This window comes from Camponotus floridanus, unplaced genomic scaffold (genome assembly GCF_003227725.1).
Source record: "Camponotus floridanus strain SB8 unplaced genomic scaffold, Cflo_v7.5 scaffold34, whole genome shotgun sequence".
NCBI classification, from domain to species: Eukaryota; Metazoa; Arthropoda; class Insecta; order Hymenoptera; family Formicidae; genus Camponotus; species Camponotus floridanus.
Window position 1 is genome coordinate 1270022 of NW_020229481.1, and position 11115 is coordinate 1281136.

Consider the following 11115-nt stretch of genomic DNA (forward strand, 5'->3'; position numbering starts at 1 on the left):
AAAAATATTTTTTTAATATATTTTTTTCATGCTTTTTTGTTAATATAATACGAAAAATAAAAAATCCTGTTTTTTAATTTATTTTCTTTCAAAAATAATTTTAATGGATTATTAAAATTTTTACCGTAAATTGCATTAAACACATTCAAATTTCCAATTATAAAAAAAATTGTTGTTTACATCTAAAATTGCCATCTAATTTTTATTCGCATCTAAATTATCGTGTTTGGTATATATATCATTTTATACGCAAATATATCATTAAATCTATTAAAATATTTTTTAAAAAATAATTAATTATAAATATACGAATTTTAATTTTTTTATTATATTAAAATAGTGATTAAAAAGTGCATTTTTAAAAATTACAAACTATTTTTTGTATCTAACAAAGACAATTCATTCATGTTCAGTTGTGATTTGTTCTAAAACTAATAACGTCTTCCAGATAAAACAATATCCAATCTAATATCCAGGAGATATAAACGAGATCTTAACAAGAAACACATCAAGACATGTTATTGTAGTAATGTTAATTATATAAATAAATAAATAAAGCGTCTTCAAAAAACCACGGGATAAAGTTTTGAGACATATTCGGCATCATAAAACATGTACGGAAATAAGGAGAAACCGCACGATATCGCGCGCGGAGAGAACTTATGTATATTTTAGCCAGAGAAGAATAACTTTAGGACTCATAATGGCGTATTTTCGCGCATCGTAACTTTCGCGCGAGTACTTTGTACACAAGGAACATAAACTCGAATTGAGTTTGCCAATGCCAAACTCTGCTAAAAACACACCCCGTCTCGCGGAAGTTCGCGCGGGCTTTTACGGGACTTATAATACATATAACGGAATTGTGGTAAACACCAGCGGTTAGTATTATACCCGCGAGCAACGTCCCAAAGCGTCTGCTTTCGAATACATATGTAAGTGAATGCATGGTCTCGTGTGTCCGAGCACGGGAAGAATATAACGTTTTTACAGCCGTCTTTTACCACCGAAAGAAAAAAATCGCACGGTCTCGAGTACGCGAGAAAGAAGAGAGAAAAAAATTGAATTGAAAAATATGATTTCTTTCAAGTAATTTGCTCTCCAAAAGAAGAAAAAAGATTACGGCGCGTTTTTCTTTAAAAAAATAATTAATTAATAGCTTAAAAAATTTCCATAAAATATTTCCATTAGAAATTCTCGGTAATCGAGTTTACAGGAGGAGCAGAAGAGAAATAAAATTTATTCGATTTCTTTCAAGTAACTCGCCCCCCTCAAAAGAATCTGTTGGAGCATTTAAAAAAAAATAATTGATTAACTGTCTAGAAAAATTTATAAAATATTAATTTATGATATATTAGAAATTCTCGATTTAATCGAATTCACACAAGGAAGGAAAGAGTAGATGAAGGGGAGGAGAAAGAAATAAAATTTATTTGATTTTTTTTTATAATAATTCATTTTTTACAAAAAATCGACGCACTTTTTTTAACAAACTTATTAATTGGCTACCTAAAAAAATTTATAAAATATTTTCCTAAGAAATCCTCAATTTAATCGAGCCACGTGCGAACGAACGATTGACATTTTGTCGTGATTTTCAACATAGTTTCTAAATTAATGACGCGCGTACACAGAGACGAGTGCGGAAATTCAACGATACGTTTCGTATATTCAAAGCGCGCAATTAGTCACAAACGTGGCTATTTGACGCGGAGTTTCATCAGGACAATTGTAAACTGAATTGACATCGGAATTCACCGTCTCGAATAATCCAATTCGTCGATCGCGCCGAATTTGTGAAAGCCGCGATCTCACAATCTGTATTTTAACGCGCTAGCGGTTGCATGTATCTCTGTTTTCCCAATTTCTATGTACATGTATTTCTATGTACATCTGTAAGAGTGCGTGTGCCTACATATATTCGAATAGTCAAAAGATTATTGTTACTGACCAGTATATATATATATATACTCTCTAAAAGTGAATCAGTGAAAATATCACTAATTTTAACAGTAAAATAAGATTTCACTGAGAATCAGTAAGTACTTTACTGATCTTCAATGGAAGCACTTATTTTTTTGTTATTTTATCTTATATCTCACTGATTATGATCAGTTAAAATAAAATTCATTGTAAAATCAGTAAATTTTACTGTAAATTTTACTGTAAAAATAATTGCTAGTTCGTTCATTTACCATTACAATCGCTATCTCTCTCGTATTTAATTTTAGTTATAAGAATTATATAAAGTTTGCAAAGAGCGACATTTAAAATTAGAAGTATTACTTCTAATTTAATTTCTGATACAAGCTCAATAGAGAGGCTTCAGATATTAAATCGATCTTTATAAGTCGGACAAATGAATGTCTGGCGACTTAATAAAAATTATTTGATCGTTATCTATTTAAAATAACAAGTTCAATATGCATGTAATATAAATAAAATAAAATTTTTAATATAATAAATATTTAGTAAATATAAATAAAATTTTTAATTTTATATGAAATAGATAGAGAGATGAATTATAGTTTAATATTACTCACAATAACGAAAGAAATATTATTGATATTGAGAAATATTACTGATTGAAACAGTCAAAATTATTAACTGATTCTTTCAATAAAATATCACTGATTTACAGTGTTGTACTTATAACTGCTGTAATCAGTGACTATTTACTGTTTTTCAGTGATAATACACTGATTCACTTTTAGAGAGTGTTTTCATACAATGTATATATTTCATACAATGCATACAATGAATATGCAACGTACGAAAATGAAAATGAAGAATATATTTTATTCATTCTCGTTGAGAAAGAAGGAGAGAACGAGAGAGAGAGAGAGAGAGAGAGAGATGTATATTTTATCTGGCGGAAATAAATTCTCAAATTTTCGACAAAATCGCTCTCCGATAACGTCGAAAGATCTTGTAATTTAATTGCACGAGGAACACGAAAACGAAGTATGATAATTATTTAAAGTAGCTTCGAATGCTGGGCGAGAGACAGACGACTATGTAATATTTCGTTGCTTCGAAGCTACTTACTTAGACATGGAAGTTTCATTAAAACATTCTCAAGAAAATCCCCCGTTTACTTCCTTCATGTTACGTTATGTAATATACGCGCGAATAATTACGCCAAAAGTAGGGGAAGAGAGAGAGAGAGAGAGAGAAAGAGAGAGAAAGATGGGAGTTTCGATGAACACAATTGATGATTAATATTCAGCAATAATTGATTTCATAGCAGCTCGATATTTCCATTTTGTGCATGTCATTATATATGTAGATGGGAAGAGAAGCGTCCCGTGCATAATTAGCCGAGGAATATATCTGCAACGAAATTATTTTAATATCATTTTCTCCCTCGCGCGCGGAATATCCCAGTCGTATTTAATACATGCGCATGTGTATTTAATGGGGGTATACGAGCCATAACATACACGATGTAAATTACAATGCACGGGTAAAAAGCCGCGTTTCCAGCTTTTCCTACTTTTCAGCAAAACATGGAAATATGGAACACGCGATCTACTCAATTTTAAATATTGAAATGTATCTCGTAGATTTGCGGCTAATCGCGTTGTCGGGCCTTTATTGCATTTAATATCTCACGTTCGATCTTCATTCCGCGGAGCGAGAGCATATAGAGTGTGTCACGCAGTTACAGTCGGTTTTAACACCCGTTTCGTTGAAAATTAAGAGAAATGGTACAGACAAAACTGAATGTATATTTTTTTATTCACTCATTTTGTTTGCATTTGTTTGAAAAATGCACTTGCGTTTCTTCATTAATGGAATCATATATTTTCTTTTTGTATAAATAGATTCTTTAAGTACTCTATAAAAGTATTAGAATAAGACATTAGAAAAAGAAATATTTTATATGAGAAGTTTGAAATTTCTAAAATGAGATGTATGTGTTTGCTTTATTCAAGAAAATATTCAAGTATTTCAAGCATCTCACGGATTTACATATCAACAGTGTTTGCTGGTATCTAGATCAAATTATCTAGATAATTATCTAGATAAAAAAATGGATCATCTTTATCTTAAACTAGATGAAGAAATACAAAAAATCTTTATCTTTTTCTTAGGTAAAAAATATGTCATCTTATCTAAAAATTGTCTAAGATGACGTTTTCATTATGCAAAAGAGTTTTCCAGGCAAGCTTCTAAAAATCTATCTAAAATATCTAAAATATATTTTTTATTTGGAAAATAATATTACAAATATACTTTATCTTGTACTTGTTTTATTTAAATTTGTGCAATGCATTAATGTATATTTTATAAAAATGATATATGCATTGTTACACATTGATTATTATATTATAAATATATTATAAATTTATTATAAATATAAATTAATAAATAAATATTTATCATATCATTTATATACCTTTTTGTTATTATTTAAATATTCTTTAGGAAAAGAGAAAGAATGTGTATTTATGATTTTAATATCCCATTTATAATCTGCGTCACATTTTTTACAAATATTTATAGTCTTATAAAATAAACAAAAATGTCTAGATAATTATCTAAATTATCGCAATAATCATCTCATCTTTCATCTAGATTAAGTAAAAGCAAAATCATCTTTATCTCATCTAAGATAAATTTACGGATTTTTATCTTTATCTTTATCTAGATAATTTTGAAATTATTTACAGCAAACACTGCATATCAAATATTTTGCGACTTGTTTATTAATAATATCCTTTATTACAGCATCAAAATAACCATTATTTATCCTTAAATAATTTATTTTAATCCGTTCTTTTAAGTCTTTAATGCAGACAAATGGAGGCGAATATACTTTATCTTTAATAATTCTCTCTCATAAAAAAAAAAAATTCAGCAACATAGTCATCTTGATGTAATAAATAATAAAAAGAGATTAAATTTTACACAAAATTTTCAAGAAACAGTGAAACGTTTAAACGTCTTGAATAAAGCATATATGTTTTGTTCAGAAACTTCAACTATTTCAACTTAAAATATTTCCTTCTCGAGTACCTTACTCTAGTATTTTTATACAGAGAATATTTAGAAAAATCTATTTATGCAAATGAATTAAAATATTTGAACTTGGGACAAGTTTTTATTCTTAGCCGTCTAATTTTTTACATCATTATTTTTGTAGGAAATTAAGACAACTATTTTTCGCAACTTTTTTAATGTGCAAGTTTCTTAAAAATTAAAATAACACAAATTTTATACAAATTAAAATAGCACTAGTTTGTAAAATAGTTTTTTCACAATAATATTGTAAGACAGTAATACACAACAGTTTTCATAACTGACGTGTGTACTCGACCTTTCTTTTATTTTTTTTTAATAGTAAGTTTTTAAGTTACTGTACAGAATATTTAGAAGAATTTATTTATGCAAAAAAAAATGATTCCATTAAAGAAAAAGACGCAATTGCACTTTTTCAATGTATCATTTTATTCACAAAAAAAAATAAATGGATAGAAAAATAGTTGATAGAAAAAATATACCATTTCTTTCTACCTTCAACGCTAGAATCAGATCCAATCGCGGGTCTGAAGCACACATTGTCAAGCTGTGCTGGTCTAAAGCGCTAAATTTGCAGCGAAAAACGCTTGACCGACGTGTTGCTCGAGTCTCAGACTGGATAGTCGGCATTTTGCGCTAATAACACGTGCGGATTTCGGTCCGGTGGAGTCTCCGAAGTTCGCGAATTTCTGCAGGGATGTGCAAGTGCATGCTTTCCGCGCTTAAGCGGGGACCAAATTACTCAGTTCTTGCGCTGGAACTAACACACAATCGATATCATCGACTCGGGCCGCGGCGCGGCTCGTTAATGCAAGTCGCAAACTCGCAAAACTTTCTTTCGCCGTACGTGTTCGTTCGACCCGAATACGTGTGTATATACGTCTAGACTGCGCGCATATATTTTCCAGATAAGTTTTAATATCGCGGAAAGCGCCGGGAGCCGGGGGAGAAAGAGAGAAAATCGGCTCGGGATGACGGACGAGAGTTTCGCGGATGCAACTTTAAATCGCCTCTCTCTCTCCCTCTCTCTCTCTCTTTCTCCCTCTGAATTTTCTACGTGGAGAACGAATGAGACGGATGTTACAGGTGCGCGACGGAGGCAGGGAAATTCTCAGGAGTTTCTCCGCGCGCATCCCATTATGCCGCCAGGTATCTCGCGATCGGGGCGGATTTCCTCGCCACTACTGGCGTAAATTTGCCTTTTTTATTAACGGCTCTACAATACATGCTGAGAGAAAGAGAGAGAAAAAGGGAGAAAGAGAGAGAGAGAGGAGATGAATCCAAACCCATACAGCACAGAAACTTGCTGCAACGTTCCTGCACTCTCTAAAAGTGAATCAGTGTATTATCACTGAAAAACAGTAAATAGTCACTGATTACAGCAGTTATAAGTACAGCACTGTAAATCAGTGATATTTTATTGAAAGAATCAGTTAATAATTTTGACTTGTTTCAATCAGTAATATTTCTCAATATCAGTAATATTTCTTTCGTTATTGTCAGTAATATTAAACTATAATTCATCTCTTTATCTATTTCATATAAAATTAAAAATTTTATTTATATTTACTCAATATTTATTATATTAAAAATTTTTTATTTATATTACATGCATATTGAACTTGTTATTTTAAATAGATAACGAACAAATAATTTTTATTAAGTCGCCAGACATTTATTTGTCCGACTTATAAAGATCGATTTAATATCTGAAGCCTCTCTATTGAGCTTGTATCAGAAATTAAATCGAAGTAATACTTCTAATTTTAAATGTCGCTCTTTGCAAACTTTATATAATTCTTATAACTAAAATTAAATACGAGAGAGATAGCGATTGTAATGGTAAATGAACGAACTAGCGATTACTGGTTTTACAGTAAAATTTACTGATTTTACAGTGAATTTTATTTTAACTGACCATAATCAGTGAGATATAAGATAAAATAACAAAAAATAAGCGTTTCCATTAAAAATCAGTAAAATACTTACTTATTCTCAGTGAAATCTTATTTTACTGTTTAAATTAGTGATATTTTCACTGATTCACTTTTAGAGAGCAATGTTACAATATTGCTCACTGCAGTGCAATAATAACTGCAGTTGCAGAAATAATGCAGAGATATTATTTTGTAATATTACTTTGGCAATGTTGCAGCAACATTTTAACATAGCGAAAATGTATAACATGTGTTTCTTTACTTGCCCCTACCCAATTTAACTAACTCGTATTCGAATTCATCTAAGATGGATATAAGATCTAAAAAGGATTAATGTAGTAATTATATTTCTTGTCTTGTATCAGTTTAATTTCTGGCGATAAACTGACTTGATTTACTTAATATTCTGAATCTTAATGGGGATCTAGATTATTAAACAAATAATTTGTTTAATAATCTGGATCCTTCATTGGGTTTCGGAATATTAAGCAGATTTTTCTTAATTGAATGGGTAAATAGGAAGTAATTCATTTATTGCACGTATTAAAATATTCTGGAATGTCGAATGTATGTAAAATAATTGTATGTAATATTATTGACATAAATATTTAAGAAACATCTAATAAAAATACTAATAGATGTTTTTTTAAAGGCATTTTTTCCTATCTTTCTTAAATATTTTTTTATGTTTTCAAAGTTTATTTATTAAATTTAACGATGTCTTTGTAGCAAAACGCGTTTTAATATTACAAATACGTTGCACTGTAACATTGCTGCAATATTGCATTGCAGTATTTCTACAAGCGGACATTTTACCGTTGCTGCAATATTGCAGCAACGTTGCAGCAACATTTTGCAACCTTTCTGCAATGTTGCAATCTTGCAAAGAAATATTTCTGCAATGTTATTGCAATATTTCTGTGCCGAATTTCTATGGGAAATTATTCGACTCGAATTCCTGGGGCGGTTGTTGGAGGGTCTCGAACTGAAAATGCACTTCTCTTTTTTTCTCCCCTCCGGAAAAGAGATCTTTCCTATTTCAAGCGCGCCGCGACGTTAAGAATGTCTCTCGTTTCCTGCTCGTTTTTAATTGGAAACGAATCTAACGTGTTAATTACGGTATCGGCACGATCAATACTGCTAATATTTGCGTTGGCCAATCGCCCGTTACCGTCATCGTCGTTTGCCGTGTTTTGCTTAGAAATAGAACGCTTTGTCATTCACGGTGCGCCGCCTTCTATCGATTTTTCTTATAATAGATTCTTATCGCGAAGCAATTTTAACTACATGTGTACGTGTATATTATAGTGATCAAAATTACGATCAGATCAGATAGAAATAACATGAGCGTAACTCTGATCGATATGAAAAAAATGTATATTTAAATCGGATAAGAAAAATTGCAAATAATAATTAAAAGTTCTCGCATTAACTCTTTATGTATCACCTACGAAAAAAATCATAACTTTTAAATAAATAATTCTATCGAATTTTACCTCGGCTTATTTTAAAGAAGAACATTCAGGCTACTTATAAAAAAGTCACGCACTTTGAAATGTAAAGTTTGCAATAAAATATAATTATCTAAACTTTGCAAAAAATCAAACTTTTAGATAGTGAAGAATAATATGTTGGAAAATCATAAAATTGATGCATTAATTATATATTTAAAGTTTTATTTAAATATGATTATAACTTTGTGATGTAATCCCAGCAAACACTAAATAACAGTTATATAATTGTTAATTATAATTTCCCACAACAATATAACTGTTACAGATTATGAAAACAATTATATAACATGTAACAGTTATATTGTTGAGTGGAAAATTACAAACAATTACTAACAATTATATAAATGTTACTTAGTGTTTGCTAGAACAGTTTATATGTATAATATATATTTAAAAAAATAAAATCCGAGATCATATTTTAAATATATCGATAATTCTTTTCATGGCTGCTATCTTGAATCTGTCATCTTAAATTTAAGGATGTTTCGTACCTATTTTCAAAATATTGAGAATTTAATGAAAATTGTACAGAATGTCCTTATATATGTTTAGAATCTTCGGTACAATTTTTAAATCGAGTTACTAAAGCGTTCACAAGTTATAAGGATTTTAATTTGCACCGAATTAACATGTATTCTTATGAGAAATGTATAACCACGTCGATTCAAATGATAAAAACACATGGAAATAATATTCAGAATTTGTTTAAAATTTGCAAAAGTTTACATACAGAGGAAATATTTGGGCAAATAATATTATACAAGTACTAACTTGTTAAAAAGATATTAAATATAATTCAATAAAGTTAGCCATGTATCTGTTACAAAGCGAAATTCTCTACCAAAAGTTAATCATTTCGATTAACAAATTTCGGATAATTATTTCATTAAAAACGATAAATATTAAAAAATACATCTGCACTAAGAAATTCTAATATTCCACACAATTTCTCATACTCAAAATACACCAAAAGTAAATATATTCATCAATATTGATTTTCAGCTACTTTTTGCTGGGATTGTGCATACAAAGCATCCTCAAAGATATCACATAAACTATCTTTCTTTAGACGCGGTTTCCGACGAAAGGGATAGTTCTACAATAAAAATGAGAGACCTCTCTTGTGCAGAATTTCAAGCTAAACAACTTTTATTGGAAATATTTTTTCATATCTGAATCTGTTTCCGAGAAATTTAATAAAACTTTTTTGGGGGTAGTTTTACCTCTAAAAAAAACCAAGCAACGGGATGGATTTTTAGAGGTTGGATTTTTAGTACGATTATCAGTGAATCTTACTTTTTGCTGGGATTGTACATATAAACATCCTTAAATTTTGATAATAAGTTTAACTCAGCACTCTCAAAATTACTCTATAAAATTGTCTTCATATGATACGCATGTCTTTTAGAAGAGTCGGAGGGTTAATTAAAACAATTAAAATAACATAATAAATTAACATAATTAAAATAACATAATAATAAATTTAGAAAGCTACGATAACAAACTTCGCTAAAAGATTACTCGCGGCACGTCTTATACGATCGGCTGCTAAAAAGTCCCTCGCGTCAAACCGGGGATTCCCGGGGCTACTTGGAACACATTGCACGCGCACGCGGACCCGCTAATTCACTCGTAACAACTCCCCTTTACCCATTTCCAGACCGATTACTATCTATGCAGCAACCGAACATTACCATCGTTATCTGCCCGTCGCATTCCGGCGCGCCGTAATGCAGCTCGTAACAGGATGGGCGGACCGAGATAAAAAAGAAAGGGGTGGCAAAAAAAGGGAGAGAAAAATTCGGTTCGGTACTGCCGATGAATACGGGATAACCATGCGAACGTCATTCTTTTCTTGATACGACGTACCTGGACCACAAAGACGTCACTTATCGCGATAGTGAAGAGAAAGAGAGAAAGAGAGAGAGAGAGAGAGAGAGAGAGAGATTTTTTCCTCTCGTGGTCCATTCCTCCCGATTCGCGCAAACGTATGAAATTCTGTGCGAGCGAATACCGTGCTTTGGCGAGAGAGACTACTGATTTCCATAAAATTATTACGCGCCCGTGCGCGTTCATGCCAAAAAAATTTGCATACCGCGAGCATTTTATAGAGCGAGGGAAAGGGGCTGAAATAAAAAGTTGTCGGTGTCGGCTTCCACCATTTCGCTCTAATCGCGTTTTTCCCTTAACTATGACACGAGTTCTCTTTTCCTTTCTGTTTGTCTCGTTGAAATATTTATCATTTTTTACTCGCATCGACAAACGTTTATATCATTGCATTGGCCAAACGGTCTTCGATTTCACTGGTCAACACTCAAATTTTTTCCTGACATTTAACATGTATTATAGATTACATCTAAGGCACTAATTACGAAAAAAATACTAGTTTAGTTGTATCAGCTCTACTTTTTTTATTTCTAAGATATTACAATTAACAAATTCTGAAATAGGTTTTCGATATTTTTGAAAGATGTATTCGCCACAAATATAACAAAAACTATCTGGATTATGTAAATAACGTCTCCGAGTCGAAGATATATCGAAAGTTAAAATAATAAAAAAAAATAATAATTTTGAGTAAAACTCAAAAAAACGGCACGTGATGTCTAAAGGGGGTAATCTAAAAATAATAAAAAACA

At 30.8% G+C, this 11115-nt stretch overlaps 1 protein-coding gene across 2 annotated transcripts in view; it reads left to right on the forward strand.

Moving 5' to 3' along the window:
- Positions 1–11115, forward strand: part of LOC105256699 (neuroligin-1) — a 269355-nt gene that overhangs the window by 185767 nt on the left and 72473 nt on the right. The gene's annotated exons all lie outside the window — the stretch shown is intronic.